The sequence below is a fragment of the Gorilla gorilla genome, chromosome 12 (genome assembly GCF_029281585.2).
Source record: "Gorilla gorilla gorilla isolate KB3781 chromosome 12, NHGRI_mGorGor1-v2.1_pri, whole genome shotgun sequence".
NCBI classification, from domain to species: domain Eukaryota; kingdom Metazoa; phylum Chordata; class Mammalia; order Primates; family Hominidae; genus Gorilla; species Gorilla gorilla.
In genome coordinates, this window is record NC_073236.2 from 101,565,294 (window position 1) to 101,584,226 (window position 18,933).

Here is an 18,933-nt window from a genome sequence, read left to right on the forward strand (position 1 = left end):
TCCAAATCCAAAACACTACCAACACCAAATACTGGCAAGGATATGGAGCAATAGGAACTCTCATTCATTGCTGGTGGGAATGCAAAATGGTAGAGCCACTTTGCAAGGCAGTTTGGTAGTTTCCTATAAAACTAAACATACTCTTACCATACGATCCAGCAATCATGCTCCTTGGTATTTAGCCAAATGAACAAAAACTTGCACACAAATGTTTATAGCAGCTTTATTTATAACTGTAAAACATGGAAGCAACCAAGATATGCTTCAGTAGGTGAATGGATAAATAAACTGTGGTACATTTAGAGAATGGAATATCAATCAGCACTAAAAAGAAATGACCGATCAAGTCATGGAAAGACACGGAGGAAGCTTAAATGCGTATTACTAAGTGAAAGAAGCTGATCTGAAAAGCTTCATATGATACCAACTATATGACATTCTAGACAAGACAAAACTATGGAGACAGTAGTAAGATCTGTGGTGGTCAGGGGTTTGGGGGAGGGAGGGCTGAAATGGCGGGGCACAGAGGATTTTTAGGGCAGTGAAACTACTCTCTATGATAGTATAATGGTAGATACATGCCATATATCTGTCCAAATCCATAGAATGTACAACTCCGAAAGTGAAGCCTAATGTAAACTATGGCTTTGGGTGATATTGATTTGTCATTGTAGGCTCATCATTTATAACACGTGTATCCCTCTTGTGGGGGATGTTGATAGTGGGGTGGGGGCTATATGCGCATGCAGTCAGGGAGTATATATGAATACTGTATTTTCTGCTCAATTTTGTTGTGGACCTAAAACTGCTCTAAAAAATAAAGTCTATTTAAAAAAAATTATGACTGGGCACAGTGGCTCATAATCCCAGCACTTTGGGAGGCCGAGGTGGGTGGATCATTTAAGCCCAGGAGTTCAAGAGCTACCTGGGCAACATGGTGAAACTCTGTCTGTATTAAAAGTACAAAAAATTTAGCTGGGCATGGAGGTGCATGCCTGTAGTCCCAGCTACTCCAGAGGCTGTGGTGGGAGGATCTCTCTCTCTCTCTCTTTTTTTTTTTTTTTAAGGCAGAGTCTCACTCTGTGGCCCAGGCTGGAGTGCAGTGGCGCAATCTCAGCTCACCACAACCTCCGCCTCCTGGGTTCAAGTGATTCTCCTGCCTCAGCCTCCCGAGTAGCTGGGGCTACAGGCATGCCACCACGCCCAGCTAATTTTTGTATTTTTAGTAGAGACAGGGTTTTGCCATGTTGGCCAGGCTGGTCTCAAACTCCTGACCTCAGGTGATCTACTGGCCTCAGCCTCCCAAAGTGCTGGGATTACAGGCGTGAGCCACCGCACCTGGCGGATCTCTTGAGCCTGGGAGATGAAGGTTGCAGTCAGCCACGATCATGCTACTGCAATCCAGCCTGGGCCACAGAGTGAGACCTTGTCAAAAAAAAAAAAAAAAAAGACAAATATTTTAGAATTAATTTTAAAAGTAATTAAACCAAGGACCCAAAGCAAAGAGACAAAAAAGATCAGGGAGAGATCTGTTGAATTAAAAGTTGCTAATATATAAATAGGGATAATATAATTTACCAAATAAGTTTCAAGGGATGATAACATATCTATATGGACCAATTACATTAGAAGAAAGCGAGAAAGCTGTCAAACATCTATCATCCCCAACAAGCACAGAGCCTAGAATTTAAAACAAAAACAAAAACAGACCCTATAATTGAAATTAGGGCTCTGTTGGAAGGAACATGAAGGAAAACTGACACTGTTGATTGTAGAGGATATACATGAGAAATCTGAGCAAAACAAAAAAGGATTTCAAAGGCTAGGAGACACTATTAGCCTGTGTACTCTTAGAACAGACTCTTACCTTTTACCTTCCATAAAATGAGTTTTATCCTTCTACAAATTGAGGTATGGATTTTTAAAAATAGTCTCATTTATAGTACTATATTATCTTAAGGATTTGAAGTATAAAAAGTAAAGGCATGCTTATTTGAAAAAGGCAAAACTTCTAAAAAGTAAAAAGCAAATACTTGAAAAACAAAAAATAAAGACAAAAAATTTGAGAGTGAAAAAGAAAAAGGTTGAAAGAAAATGATGGAATGGGAAGACAGGGAAAGGAAATATGAATAAGTGAAGGACCAAGAGAAAAATTAAGAAATTAATGCGACAGAACACAAATTTATTGATATAATTCAACACAACTTCCTGCAATAAGTGACTTGAATGTGCTTAATGGAAAAGTAAACAGGGTCTCAGAGAAAATTGACCAAGAATGATCCACATGAAGACAGATCTTAATAAATATACTGCAATTCAACTGTATTTAAAGACTCCCGGGAGCATTGTCTGAGTTCATAATCGTAACCTCTATGTTCTTTCTGTTTGGCATTTTGCCATTCTTTTATAGCCAACCTTCCTAAAATTTTAAACATTTTAGTTATTTTCTTATAAACAAAATGAACAATAGATGGAATTAGATTTTGTTTTGTGAGATTGTCTAGAAGTATTTTTCTTTAATTTATACAAGAAATAAGTCTGTTATTTTATGTTGTGTTTTTGTTTTGATCACTTCCGTAAATATTTCACTGTATAGACTCTTTGCTATGTTTTATCATCCAGGCAATAAGATCAAGTCATGTATAAAGCATAAGCAGACTGATCTTTGGTTTCTCCACGGCAACATTCAATGCTAGAAAACAGGCTGGGCACAGTGGCTCATGCTTGTAATCCCAGCACTTTGGGAGGCCAAGGTGGGAGGATCACCTGAGGTCAGGAGTTCAAGACCAGCCTGGCCAACATGGCGAAACCCTGTCTCTACTAAAAATATAAAAATTAGCCAGGTGTGGTGGCAGGCATCTGTAATCCCAGCTACTTGGGAGGCTGAGGCAGGAGAATCACTTGAACCCGGGAGACAGAGGTTGCAGTGAGTGGAGATTGTGCCATTGCACTCCAGCCTGGGCTACAGAGTGAACTCTGTCTCAAAAAACAAACAAACAAAGAACAGCAGTGACTCCAAAATCCTCCCAGAAAGAAAGTTTGATTTGCAGATTTTATATCCAGCCAATCTTTTATTCAGTTATAGAGGCAACTTACCATATGAACATCCAAGAACTCAGGGAATATAGTTCCCATGAACTATTCTTAAGTAATTTACTAGATAAAAGAGTATATTCAACTGCAAGAAGCCTGGAAAACTGATAAAAACATTGGTGGTGAACATTGAATGAATCCATCGAACTGTAGTATCTAGACCTAGGTAAATATGGAAATTAGGGTGACATAAGAGAATGTAAATATTATTTTCCTTGATGATATGAACCATATGTAACTAACAAAAGTTGGAAAGTAACAAGAGAAAGAAGGTGAAAAGTTATAAAAGTGCTTACTATAATTGCTACATTAAAGCAGGGATGGGCAAGTTACCGCTCACAGGCTTAATCTAGCCCACCACCTGTTTTTGTATAAATAAAGTTTTATTGAACACAGTCATGTTCATTTGTTACAGATTGTTTATGGCTGCTTTCATGCTATAATGGCAGTTAAGTTGTGGTGATAAAGATTGAATCACAAAGCCTAGAATATTTACTATTTAATCTTTTACAAAATAAATGTGTTGACCCCCTGGGATAAAGGATGCTATTTAAAACTGACAAATTAAGTAGTAAAAGTGTATGTAACAATTCTAAGGTAAACATTAAAAGAGTGTCAGGTGTAGTGGTTCACATGTGTAACCCCAAAACTTTGGGAGGCTGAGGCAGGCAGACTGCTTGAGCCTAGGAGTTCCAGACCAGCCTGGGCAACATGGTGAAACCCTGTCTCTACTGAAAATACTAAAATTAGCCAGGTATGGTGGCAGGCGCCTGTAATCCCAGCTACTCGGGAGGCTGAGGCAGGAGAATCGCTTGAACCCGGGAGGCGGAGGTTGCAGTGGGCCGAGACCACACCACTTCACTCCAGCCTGGGCAACAGAGCAAGACTCTGTCTCAAAAAAAAAAAAAAAAAAACCCCAAAACAAAAAAACCCCCACAAAACCTGCAATAAAGTAATAAAGTAGAGTTGACCCTTGAACAACATGGGTTTGAACTGCAAGAGTCCACTTATACTTGGGTTTTTCTAAACCAAATGTGGATAGAAAATATAGTATTCTTGGGTAGTGAAACCCACCTATCCAGAGGGCCAGTTTTTCTTATATGTGAGTTCTGCTGGACCAGGCTGCAAGACTCAGATTTTGGTATACATGGGGTTCATGGAACCATCCTCTGCAAACCAAGGGATGACTATATTTTTTTTGAAAGTTTACAAATGAGATTTACAAAGAGTTGTGGAAACTAAATAAATTTGAAACTTCACATTCCTCTTGGCAAATCATTGCTTACTTGGATTTTGTTTTTTAAAATCATGTTAAGCTTTTTGGGGGGGTTTATATTTTGTGGCACTAACGGAGGCAATTGTGTCATCTCAGCAAGGCATAATGCCTCATCTTATTTGCAGGGTAAAGTGGGATTGAGGCGAACTGTGAGCACGGGGTAGGAGGACAGATCTTACCCTTGGGATAGCTGGAGTGGGAGCAGAATGCCCAGTTGAATGCTGTGTGGCAGCAGGAGAGTAGAGAAGGTGATGAGGATCAGGTAACGAGGCAAGCAAAAAAGATGCCAAGTGATGGTGATGTAGACGATGATGAAAATGGAATTAGCTATCATTTTGAGAATTTATTACAAGCCAAATATTGGATGAGGCATGTGACCACAGAACTCAATATAATACATACAAATCTGAATAGATTTTCACAAACCCTGTGCATGTGTTTCTTATGTAAATTAAAGAATTCAAGCCTATTTCCCAAAAGTGATATTCCTAGGCACTGTTTTTCAGCCTTTCAGAAACTATGGTGTATTTAACTGTGTACAGACAGATAAGGCTTAAAAAGTGAAATATTTTATTAAGATCATGTGTTTTTTTTTTTTTTTTTTCTGAAAACGTTAGGGTTCCTAGATTGGTTTCCCTAGGAATTGCCCTCTGAGACAGACATTTGCACTCAGATACTTTTTGAGGAGCAACAGCTATGAGCCTTGAGGCACCCAAGGCTGGGCAGGAAGAGGAAGTGAACTGTGATGCAGTAGTAACAGAGGTCTCAGCCAATCTGCAGGGAGCTTTGCAGCTGGGATGACCCTTTAAACATGTCCTGAACTGAGTCAAAGGCACCATGCCTTCATACCTTTGCAGCCAACAATCATTATATGTGAACTCCAGTGGGGGAAGGAACATAACCTTTGGCCTAGCACAAATCCTGGGGAGGGGACCCCCTTGGCCAACACAATTCCTATAAGCCATCAGCAGCTGACATTCCTGGAAGATGATGGAATGAGTGTCTTGGTCCTGACAGGGACATCTGAGTGGTCTACCACATCATCCACTAGAGTCTATCTTTTGGTTTTTTGGATCCGTTTGCTCTGCATAGTAAGTCTGCTCCATCTGGGAAAGTTCGTCCAGGAACCTGTTAAATCTCTTTTTTTGGAGAAAATTATGATAAGAAGGTTAAAAGGACAAACAACATGCCCTGAAGCTGCGGCTGGTCTCACACCTGCAGACGTGCTCATTGTCTCCTTTTTCTACCACCCATTGTAGATGCCCCTCAGCCTTGGTCTGCTCCTTTCCTCATCTAGGTGGCTTATCTGGTGAGGTGACCCAGACTCTCACTCTTGAGAGCTCCAAACTCCAGGTCACCATGCCCTCTTCAGGCTGTGGCTGTTGCACTTGCCCATTTATTATTAAAATTGGAAAAGAAGGTACCGAGAGCCACCCAGTGGATCACTTGAATGTCAAACACATTCTTCTCTGTCCTCACTGTGTGAAAGTAGCCTATCTCTTCATAGTAAGAGTCGATTACCCTTGTGAGAATAACACCTCCTTTCCTTCCTGGTCATCTCTTAACATAAGGAGGCTAGCGTGACAGGCTATTTGTAGTTTAAAGTTTGACTCTTGCTGTCACCTTTGGTGCAGATGTTGCCCTCCTGGGAACTGGGACCTCTAGGTATACAGAGCCTAGAGTTGGAGGATGGAAAACACTAATTCTCTAAGTAGGTCACTGGAGATGATTATAATTGGGGCTCCTTCCTCCCTTTCATTTCCATAACCATGTATTCTATCTTTTGCAAACACAGCACAATATAATGGCTATTGATTTAGGGCACATGCTGAGTCCTGGAGAATGCCACTCCAGTTTCCCAGGGAGCATCTCCAAGCTTGTACATCTTTTGCACTTTAAAAAGGTCATTCCATTGTCATACCAGGCTGGCAGCTTCTGCATGGTTCAGAATGTACCAGTGGATCCCATGGTTATATGCTCATTGTTGCACTTCCTTTAACATAAGCTATAAAATCAGTTCCTAGGTCGCATGCAGTATTACATGGAATTCCAAATTAGTGGATCAAATACTCTGGAATCCCTCAGATAGTGGTGGTGGCTAAGGAAGTCCTGTTGATGGGAAAGACAAACCCTTACCTAGAATATGTGTCAGTTCCAGGTAAGATGAATTGTTGTTCCTTCCTGGGTGGAATGGGCTTGATGTCATCAACTTGCCACCAAATGGTTGGTGGATGTATTTGAGGAATTGTGTCATAGCAGGGATCCAGAGTGATTTCTGTTGCTAGAAGCTTGGATATTTGGCAATGCCAGTGGTTAGATAAGCTTTAATGAGATATAACCCATGAAAATGGGTTCATGCATAGCCTTCATCCGTGTCACCATTGCTACTTCATTTATGAGTCCATTGTGCCAGACTTTGGGTGGTTGGTGATAGAGGCTAGCTAACGTCACCTGGTCAAATGATTCTGTCTACTTGTTTTTTATTATCTCATCTGTGGTAGGTGAGTGTGTGTTAACATGTGATACAAAGATTTTCACACTTTGTTTCCACTACCATAGGTCTTCCACATGTCTTTTTGCCTTGTCCCGTATCTTCTAGTCTTTGTCGTTCCAGAGCCCTTACCAACCAGCCAAGCCATTCTGCACTGCCCATGAGTGTTTATATATTCTTACCTTGAGCCATTTCATTTCTCTTTCCAAACAAAGCGATGACCAGGTGTACTGCCCAAAGCTCTGCCCATTGGCAAGTTCTCTCCTCACCACTGTCTTTCAGGACCACACCTGGTTAGGGCTATTGTGAAGGCCTGAAACATTTTCAGATTACACCCATGTGCCAAGCAGACTCATCTGTGAATCAAGCTTGGCCCTTTCCTTCCTCTGACAGCTGCTCATAAAGAATCCTTTTTTACCCCACTCTGCTCTGCCCCATTTCCTGTGCACATAACTGAGAGCTGAGGAGAGGCACTCATGTAAAAGCAGTGGATGACTGGGGAATTGGGGCCACCTGCACATGCAGCATACTTGTGCCCTCTGTCCTTATGGACCACTTCCGTCTTGAGATGGATGGTTGCTGGGCCTGACCTCATGGCTTATTGGGTCCAATGGTACCAAGCTCCTGATGCATAGCTTTGGTTTCAGTGTCACTTTGGGTTCCATAGGCAGGTGCTTCATCTCCTCCAGGGCCCAGTGGCATGCCAGGAACTGTTATTTTTTATTTTATTTTATTTTTAGAGAAAGGGTTTTACTCTGTCACCAAGCCGAAGTGCAGTGGTGCCATCATAGCTCACTGTGACCTCACACTCTTGGGCTCAAGGGATCCTCCTTCTTCAGCCTCCCAAGAAGCTGGGACTACAGGTATGCACCACCACACCTGGCTAATTTTAATTTTTTGTAGAATGAAGCCTCACTATGTTGCCCAACAGAAACAGTTTTTCAAGTACTGTATAGTTCTTTGCTAAAGATAGTCTGGACATTCTCCAGAACTTTAGAGGTTCTACACTGTGATATTCCCACTGGAGTTTGACATAATTTCCACATGGTGTCTTTTTCCATCAGAGGTATCCCTAGTAGCAGAGGTTCTGCTCGACATGGGCCTGGACCTGCTGTGGAGCTCTTTCCTCTTCTGGGTTCTTAATCGAAGCCTGTAGCCCTTTGTGCCACGCAGTAAATGGGTCAGAACTGTATTTCCATGTGTAGAATATGCTGCCTCCAGAACCTGAAGAGGAGGACCAGGTGTTATGCATCCTTCTTAATAGGAGGTAAAACATGCAGTAATTTGTCCTTAACTTTGGAGGGGAGATTCCAGTATGTTTCAGACTACTAGACCCTGAAAACTTCACTGACATGGCAAGTCTCCAAATCTTTGTAGGTTTTTCTATCTCCCACCCTCTAGAGTGCCTGTTTTACCAAGGCCTGCAATGTACTTCTCCCTTCTTGCTAAGCTGATATGACTGATATGATGTCGTAGATATAGTGAACCAATGTGATACCCTTCAGGCTATATTATGACAAAGGGCAGGAGAATTAACATTGCTGTTGAGCAAATGTATATTGTTGCTCCATAAATATATGGCAAACATATATACTTGTTGATTCCGTATGAATAGGACTGCTTCTGATTATTCTTCCTGATAGGGTAGCAGAATAATTCACCCCCTGCCAAATATGTCCACATGTTAATCCCAGAGATCTGTTAATATGTTACCTTACATGGCAAGAGACTTTGCAGATACGATTAAGGACCTTGAGACAGAGGAATTATCTAGGTGGTCCCTATATATTTACACAGGTCCTTAAAAATTGGAGAACGTTTCCCAGCTGGGGTTAGAGGGAGGTGTGACTATGGAGGAATGATCAGAGAAATGCAATGTTACTGGCTTTCTATGAGCCAAAGAATGCGGGTGGTCTCTAGAAGCTGGAAAAAGAAAGAAAGTAGATTTTCCTCTAGGGCCTCCGGAAAGGAATGCAACCCTGCTGACCCTTTGATTTTCACCCAAGGAGACCCACGTCAGACTTTTAACCCACAGAGCTGTCAGATAGTAAATTTGTGCTATTTCAAGCTACTAAATTTGTGGCAATTTTTTACAGCAGCAGTAGAAAATTAATGCAGATGGAAAAGAACACACCCACCAGTCAGGAGCTGTGCACTAGATACCTGAGGCCGTGTTCATGTGCCCTGGCCACTGTGCCACATAGGCCCAGCAGCTGCAAGTGAGCAACTACCTGGTTGAGTTTTTGGTAGTTCAATGTCATCCTCAGGGTCCATCTGTTTTCTCCAGGAGTCAGACTGGTGAATTCAGTGGGGATGTGAAGAAGACTTACCACCCCTGCATCCTTTAGGTCTTTAAGGGTAGCACTCTGCCATTTCTCTCAGGATACAACATAGTTTTTGATTTACTGTCTGGTCTGAGTAGAAGGAATATTTTCAGAGGCCTCTACTTGCCTTTCTTCATTGTGGTAGCTCTTACCCCATTGATGAAGGAATCAATAAGGGGGTCCTGTCAACTACCAAGTGTGCTCATTTCAATTCTACCTTCAGGGACCAGGGATATAACCAGAGGGTACATAGGCCCAGTGGATGGACTGTGAGACAGACCTGGGCCAGGCCTCTATCAATGACCTGGCACTCAGTCTAACAATGTGTGTGTGGGCAGCTGGGGTGGTGGGTGGTATCCTTGGGTCAATTTGGACCCTGTGTCCAACAGTCCTTGAAGTGATGAGGTATAGTCCTTATTTCTGTGTACGGTTACCCAAGTGAATGGGTGTAAGTGCTTTGTGGGGGAAGAAATGAGGTAATCATTACCATATATACTTGCCAAGGCATTGCAGGGTCTTCATTCTTGGACCTTGGCGTCATCTTTAGTAAATCGGTTCCAGGTCTGAAAACTGGCTCAGCTCCAGAAGAGATCATGGCTTTTTAATTGAGTTGGCCACCCTCAGCCTCCTGATGGTCCATCCTCAATATCTTTTGGTGGTAGAGACTGAGCACTACTTCTTTAGGCTGCCCTCCTATCCTGCCTATGGGGATGCCAGGCACTATTACCCACCTCCACAGCCATCTGTGGGTCAGGCCCTCTCAGATATCATCAGATGAGTTAGGGCTGAGATTTCAACCTTCTCTGGAACTCCTGAACTCCTATCAATGAGTCCCAGGTCTGAGCCTCAGCTCTTTCTGCCTTCCAATGTCAGGTGAGCAGAGTCTTCACAATTTGTCAAGGAGGACTTCTGGCTTTCTTACTTCGCCTTAAATTAGTGATTAACCAATATCTCCCAGAAATGGCCATAATTCTTATAATTCTCAAAATGACTACTTCCCATGAACTTCTCAAATGCCTGAAAGAGTCTACCCACCCATGAGTTCCCTTCTATCTGTATTCCATTCCACCTTATGAACAGCGACATTAAAAAACAGCAACGAGGCTGGGCGTGGTGGCTTATGCCTGTAATCCCAGCATTTTGGGAGGCCAAGCCAGGAGGCTCTCTTGAGCCCAGGAGTTTGAAACCAGCCTCGGCAACATAGCGAGACCCTATCTCTACAAAGAATAAAAAATTAGCTGGGTATGGTGGTGCATACCTGTAGTCCCAGCTACTCGGGAGGGAGGATTGTTTAAGCCTAGGAGGTTGAGGCTACAATGAGCTGTGATCGTACCACTCTACTCTAGCCTGGGTGACAGAGTGACACCCTGTCTCAAAACAAACAAATAAAAAAATCAACGACAATTGCATTGCTACCATATGCCAGGGTCTTTCAGCCCACCCCCCACCATCATCGATGGGCTTCTCATTGCCAGCCAGCCAGAGGGTTATCCAGCTCTAAATCCTATTTTAGAGTCAGTCACCTTGAACCACTCCTGATATCTGCTGTTGTGGTTGGGTTCCCCGGGAAATAGACTCTCAGACGGAGATTTGTGTGCACGCAATTTACTAGGGAATGGTCTCAGGAAAGATATCTGTTAGGGTGTGAGCAAAGCAGGACGGCAGAAAGAGAAGGTGAATAGTGGTGCAATTGAAAGAGGCCTCAGCCTATCACGTGGGGAGCTCTGGAGCTGGAAAAGCCCTTCACAGATGTTCCAAATTAAGGCCCAGGGCTCAGGCCTCTGTCCCTTTGCATCAATCACCCATTGCATACCTGCTGCCTCCCTGGAGGCTCTGTAGCTTTGGGTGAGGCAGTTCCCTTTGACTGAGGGCATCGGCAGATAACACCCCCAGAAGCTGGGGCAATGAGCCTTGTTCCTGAAGTGGGGGTCTAGGCAGAGCCCCACAGCATTCACTACATCACAGGTTGGAATTTAAAGCTATTAATTTGCAGAGTTTCCAATTTGTGCCCAGATCTTTGAAAATAAGGAGAAAAAATAATCCCATAGCAAATAATGCTATTTCTATTCCTCTAGCGTTACCAAAAGCACGATAAACAAATCTTGGCTGACTAGTTTCAATAACTGAAAAAATGCTGAGAGAGAACAAGAGATAGAGCTAGAGATAGATAGAGATAGAGATAGAGATAGAGATGATAGAACTTCAGAAAGCAAAGCAAGGAAAGGCCGAATTTGGCTTGGAGCCTGTATCACTGATGTTCTTCTACTTCTTAGTGGTTAAAGAACCTTGCTAGACTGACTCCAGGAAGGAAAACCTTACATTCAGAGGCATCTCACAGCTAGTCACTCCTCCATGTAAGATTCCCAGCCTATCTCCCTTCCTTCCTGAGGACGTACAGACCTGCACATTTAGCTTAGAATCATTCGAATCTTTGGAATGCTATGGTTTCAGCTAAACTAGGCTATTTTTAGAGTTACTGATGCAGGGCAGGTTCTTGGCTTTGCCCAGGAAGGAATTCAGGAGCGAACAGGTGGAGGAAGAAAACAGCTTTACTGAGGCAGTGGCAGTGTGACAGCTTCCGTGGAGCAGGGCTGCCCCATAAACAGCATGCAGAGAGTAGCAGCCTAGGGGCAGTTTTGCAATCATATTTATACCCACTTTTAATGACATGCTACTTAAGGGGCAAGTTATGCAGAAATAGCTAGAAAATGCGCGGTAACTACTGGATGTTGCTATGGTAATGGTAAGTTGTCATGGCTTTGGTGGGCATGTCTCATGGAGAGGTGCTTTCTGCACCTCTTCCTGGTTTGGCCAGTCTTAAATCTGGTTGGGAGTCAAGCCCAACCTGCCTCCTACCTCATTACCAGTTAGCTGGAGACCTCATTCTTTGGGAGGATTTCAGCTTGCAGGGCTCTCCTGCCTTCCTTTGCCTTCCTGTCCACAATACTCTTTAAACCTGGGCCATCTATAGCTGCCCTAAAACAGGAGGGCAGAGAAAACATCCCCTGCCTTCACCTGAAGATGCCAGCCAAACTTTTTCAGATTTGGCAACTCATGTCCCTGTCTTTCTGCCTTCTGCCCTCTCCTCTCTCAGGAGAATTTAACATTCCACCTTTCCAGCCCCACCTGCCTGTTGCAATTCCCTACCACACTCCTTGCTCTCCCTTAGGCAATGAAAGAAAAGAGCTTTTTGGGGTGATGGCCTGTGTCCCTAATGCTCACTATCACTGTGGCTAAAATTCACTTGGTCGTTACCTCTTCTACCCAGTGCTGTGGGGCCCTGAGCAGGTAAGGCTGACTGAGGAGGCCCAAACCATGAGAATGCTTTCCTCCTCTTTTCACCTCTTTTCTTGCATCAGTTCAGTGATGCAAAAAATGCTTTCCTTGAGAGCGTGAGACACTCAGGCTCAGCGCCTCATCTAATGTGAAGCCAGCAGCAAGTCTGACAATTTGTCTGAACACCTCCCCTTGCCAGTTTTCCAGTGCACATGTCCAAGCCGAGGTGCGGCAGGTGCACTGCCATGTGCCTCAGGAAATGAATCAAGACAGCGCTTTGGACGAGGCACTCTGACAGTGGTACTCACTCAGAGGGAGTGCTACTGCCCCCAGGGAAGCATTTTGAGAGTTTTGGCGAGGGGGTGATTTTACTTTCACAATGATTGGAAGTGTTGCTGGCATTTAATAGGTGGGCCCAGGGATGCTGGTCATCCTGCTATGCAGAGCACCGTCCTGTGCCTTTTTTTTTTTTTTTTTTTGAGGCAGGGTCTCACTCTGTCACCCAGGCTGGAGTGCAGTGGCACAGTCTTAGCTCACTGCAGCCTCCACCGTCTGGGTTCAAGTGATTCTTGTGCCTCACCCTCCCGAATAGCTAGGATTACAGGCATGTATCACCACACCCAACTAATTTTTTAATTTTTAGTAGAGATGGGGTTTCACCATGTTGGCCAGGCTGGTCTTGAACTCCTGATCTTAAGTGAGCCGCCTGCCTCAGCCTCCCAAGGTGCTGGGATTACAGGCGTGAGCCACCAGGCCTGACCCCATCCTGTGCTTTTTAATATTCCACCACAAATTCATGTGGGTACAAAACCATTTGTAAGTGCCTGAACCTAGAGGTGAACTCCATTTTACATATAAACACAAATACTTTTATACATGGTGGTAAAATACACTAGTTTTCTAAGAATGCAAGTACTTTGTAAACCAATGGACTGTTTTATCTTCCAGTGAAAGTATCTCGACTTTTTGCTTATTTGATTTAGGTGCAATTTGAGAACTACAAACTTTTGCTTTTCATTTAAATTTTTCCTCCCTCAGCACAGATCCGTGGGGAATAAGTCTGTGTAGTAGAAATATTTAATACACAACACATGTTGAATAATGTCTTGAATATATTTTATAAAGCGATATTTATGAAAGAGCATTGATTAATTAATAGACCACATTTCTCAAAATGTTTTTTGCTTACAATTGGATTTCTCAAGCACAAAAGCTATAGATTTATCCTGCATTCTCTAGAAAATGCTTAAATGTTGTGTTTCTGTTACAATGGCAATCTAAAAGAAATTGTGCTGGTTCTGATTACCCAGAGGATCATCTTCTGATGATTGCTGGCATGCAGTCTAGTGCCTGTGTTTGCAGTTGTTTACAATCATCTTGAAAACAGTAGCAGTAGTTTAATTGTTGTTGGCCAATGATAAAGTAACAGAAGGGAACTTAACCTTCAGCTATCTGGAAAATTAGCTTATCTGAAATACCCATTTCTTTTAAAAGCACATAGATGAGACAGACTTTACTTTAGTTCTTAGTCTAATTTGTTGTTGTGTTCTGACGTGGAAGAAGAAAAATGGTGGATGTTACTTGGGTACCATTGGTTTAAACTTTGCCCACCTTGGATTAATCCTATTCCAGAATAACTGGGAACAGAACTTTAGTGAAGCTCAAGGGCAAATAATTTCTTGTGGAATTTTGCTCAGACACATATTTCATACACTTTCCTTTCCCTTTTTATGGTTTTGAAAGCAAAGTTCTCTCAATAAAACCAGTACTACCCTGTGCTGTGAGATCCTGGCAAACACATTTTCCTGACCCTCAAGCTCTAGCTCTAACATAATCTAAAACTCAGTTGCTCTAAAGGCATTCCATTAATACATTAGTGCTCTTTAAGAGAACTGTGATGCTACCTCTTTGTGTGAGCACGGATGCTTCAAACCAAGACACCCTTTTGCCTGCCAACTATTTTCCAAATATTGCCGTGGAATTTAAGGCCCTATAAGACTGGGCCCTGTATTATTTGGGGTCAGACAGTAAATATTTGTGATTCTGGAGTTTGTTCCAGAATCCCAATTACCATTACTTAAATAAGATAAAAGCTTCTTCCTTTCCCATGTGTCTACAGGTAAGTGTCCAGGTGTGGGTGGGCAGCTTTGTCACCCTCTGCCTGTGGATGCCATATCTGGGTCCCAGGCAGCTGCGCTAGTTGTCACCATTTCCATCCTGGAGAAAGGGGAAAGAGGGAAGTCCTGGGGCAGTGCTTTCATAGCACATCACTTCAGCTCCAGGACCAGCACTCAGACCTAGTCACGCGGCCACACATTGCTGCAAGACAGGCTGGGAATGGTAGCCTTCTGCTGGGCAGTCGCATGTCAAGATAAAATGTGGGATTTTCTCACTAAGAGGAAGAGGGACAAATGAATATTAGAGAACAATTAGCAGTCTCTGCTTTTAGCCATGTCTCCCTTTACTTTTCCTACATTCCAGCTGCACAAAATATGTTACCCGACATGTGCTTTGTTTCCGAGCCTTCGTGCTCACATGCCTTTGCCTGGGGCATATTTTTTCTCTCCTCCATTTGTTGAAATACTCCTCATCCTTCAAGGCACAGGTAACAGACCATTTTCTCCATGATGTCTTTCCAAATTATCAGTCATCCCTTTCTCTCTCTCTCTGCCCCTCTTCTGGTTCCGTTGACATTGGATAAATCGATGGTATATGCCCACAGTACACCTTATAAAATGTTGTTGACTTGTAAATATGATGAATTTTGTTCTTCTTCTGTGACTATGTCTTATTCATGGTTATGTTTTATTCTTCATGACAGCTTGGACGTTTCTTGGAGCATGACTCAAATTTTTGATATTTTGAGTTTGAATCCCAGCTCTGCCACTTAGAAGCTGAGTGACTTTGGCCAAGTCACTTGGCTTGCTAGAATTTGCTAAACTTAGTTTTTTCTCTTTCCTCTGATTAAAAAATAGGTGAATAAAATTACCTGCCTGAGGATTAAATACAATACTTCATGTGAAGGCCTTAGCATAGTGCCTGGCATGTAGTATGTGCTCAGTAAATAGGAACTGGTATTACTGTTTTTTTCTTGCTGTCACTTTCTAGTGTTAAAAGACTCTCTTATATTCTGTCTGTTGGGAGTCATTAAATAAATCATTGTCCTGAAATGAGATATTTATGGTACATTTGTTATATTATTTGCTATCTTATGTATTATATTAGTCTATAATACATAAGATTTGCACAGCTCTTGGCCAAGTCATTTGGTCTCACCCCACGTTATTACGTAGGTGTTACTGCTCTCGTGAAATCATATGGGACAAAGTGTAAGGGGACCCTGGGTTGCCTGAGATGCTGTAGGTTGTCTCAGGAACATCTGCCTGGAGCACAGCTCTTTGGAACCCATGCCCGGTGCTCTTTCCACATTTTACCCTGATGTCTGGTACTTTACACTGCCAAGGTTATGTTATTTTTGTGAAACATAAGGGAATTTTTCTGCAGGATTAGGAATGAAACATTAAAGCAGTTGAAAAGGAGTAGGCTGTTTTACATTCTTTAAAAGATGGATGCCCGAAGGAGACAAGTGGGGACGGCAGCAGGGCAGGCAGAGCCCTCACAAGCAACTGGATGTCTGCCTCCCCCAGTCACAGAGATCTTGCCCTCCCTCTGCCAGCTACTTAGGCTGCCGGGCCTACCGAAGTGCGACGTCTTCTGGCACATACAGGTGTCCCGTGTGTGGATGACAGTTCCTGTGACAGCAGCTCTTAAAGGTGGACCATCAAGATCAGCAACGTGAAAAACCAGGCACAGAAGTTGAAGCCCACAATTTCTGGGAATTAAAAACTCGGTTTAACAAAACAACACAAACATAAGTAAAGTCTATAAATTGGGCTTTACACGTCCAAGTGAAACTGATTTCAAAGCCAGAGGCCTTCTGTATCCTGAAAGCTCCACAGAGGAGGTGTAAGTTCAGAAGCTGCACTTGTTGGATTGAAGGGAGAGGACATCAGTCAGCTGTGAGCTGCACCTGCCACTGGTGCTCCCAAGAGCAGGTACCCATGAGCCTCAGCTGAGAAGAAAGCATTTTCTCTTATCTGCTCACAGCCCCTTCTGCATGTAGTAGGCAGAGGGCCAAGGTGCAGTGACCAGCTGGGGTGGCCACCCCTGCTCTTGGCAGGACTGTCATGTGGGAAACCATGCTGAGGCTCCCACTGCACAGACCCCTGGGAGTGACCTGCACAAACCAGAATCACAAACAAGCATCTGGTCTTAGTACAACCTGCAGGAAGGTAGAGCTTCATCCCAGGAGAAAAGCCATCCGTGGTCCATAAACAACTGGTGCATCTCGGCCTTAAGTCATCATTAGTGCTCCCAGCCAGCGGGCATCTCAGGACAGAAGCAGCCCATTATTTTGTCTCATTAGACTATTGGCCCAAGTCACCCAAAATGAAACACATCTGGGAATATAGTTATTGAGGAATGTGGAGATTTGATGAAGAATACAAGAAACTTTATTGCGGGATATAAAATAAGATTTGAATAAAGGGAGACATGTCGTGAATGGAAAGACTCAAAATTCAACTCAATGCGCTCAAGAAAGGGTTGAGATAAAATCAGAGAACTTGGCTACTGATCATTGCAGGTGGGAAAATCAGGGCACCTTTGGATGCTTGGGACCCAGCATCCCTCGGGGGAGGCCAGTCCCCCAGCTCTGTTTTGTGACCCTTGGCTGCACATTCTCTCAGATAGGAGCTACCAACCAGGGCCCTGCCTCAGACCCCTGGGGATAGGGGAGGTCTAGAAAAACCCACGGAGGAAGAATAATGATACCAGAGGGAACTTTAACTCCTAGAATCAGGGACCGGGGAAACCTGAAGTTCAGGAAAGCTGCTAATGAAGTGAGATGGAAGCCATGTGCCTTGCCAGGAGCTTACTAATGTAATGTGGCAGCCACCAGCCTATTCTGCAGACATAATGGAAGAGAGTGTTTCCACTGCTCATTCCACAGGCAAACCACAGATCCTGGCCACTCCTTGCCTTGGAGGCAGTACAGACACATTCATAGGGTTTGGCTCCTTTCCCTTGAGTTCTGCACCTTAAACTAAAGAAGTCAGTCACACGAGGCTGGCTTGCTGGAACCGGCTAGAAAATGCAGCCCTGCCTGCCGCAGGGATCTCCTCCCGTATGCCCACACATATGAGTTCTGGCAATGCCCATTAGTGATATGGCCGATAGTTTCTTCTGTCTTGCTTTCAGGAACCTTTTCTTGGTTTGAAGCCACCGAACCAGAAGAGAGAATTTTTACCACTTTGAGGACTTCTTGTGACGAATCCAATGGGAATTCCATAATATTCAGAAACAAAACATTTTGAGGGCCAACAAATTATTAAGCCCTTTGCTAGGTCTTAGAGATACCAAGATAAAGAAGACTGGAGTTTTCTTTTTATTATCTACCAGACTGAAGGGCACTGCCTGGGGACTTGATCTAAGAGAAGAAATATCAGGAGACCTGGGTTTGGCTCCTGACTCTGCCAGGTGATCATGGAGCAGTCACATATTATCCCTGAGCTTCCGTTTCCTCGTCTACTTAATTAGTGATGGGTCTACAGGGCCTTGCTGGGGTCCACTTCTGACATTCTGTGTTGGTGAGTATGGAAAAATTGTGAGTAACTGAAAGACTTTCGTTTCTGTATTCTCAGAAAAGCCTGGACACCTGATTTTTTCCTTTTATTCTTTTCGTTTTTCTTTTTTGAGACTATCATAAAACTGCAGCCATTTATTATTTATTTATTTATTTATTTATTTATTTATTTATTTATTTATTTATTTAATTTTTTGAGATGGAGTCTTGCTCTGTCACCCAGGCTGGAGTGCCACGGTGTGGTCTCAGCTCACTGCAACCTACATCTCCCGGGTTCAAGCGATTCTCCTGCTTCAGCATCCTGAGTAGCTGGGGCTGGAGGCACTCACCACCACACCCCACTAATTTTTGTATTTTTAGTAGAGATGGGGTTTCGCCATGTTGGCCAGGCTGGTCTCGAACTCCTGACTTCAGGTGATCCGCCCACCTGGGCCTCCCAAAGTGCTGGGATTACAGGCGTGAGCCACTGTGCCTTGCCTGTTCTTTTATTTTTATTTGCTATTATTATGTAATAGCTGATATACACAAAATAATGTGAGTATCACACAGTTAAGGGATGAGGCATAGTAATAACAGGAAGAACACCTGTGAGTCGTCCTTAAACTAGAACATGATCAATATCATTGCTGTATCTGGTGGGCTCCTTTCCTATGCCATCCCCTGCAAGTCCCTAGAAGTAACCAGCTTTCCGAATTTTATTTCTATAAAGCCCTGGTTAAAATAATAATTTAGCACATATGTAGACAACCTTAAGAAACGTATTATTTGATTGTGTCCACTTTATCAGAATGGTATTATGCTACATGCAGTCTTCTTTTCATTTGCTTTT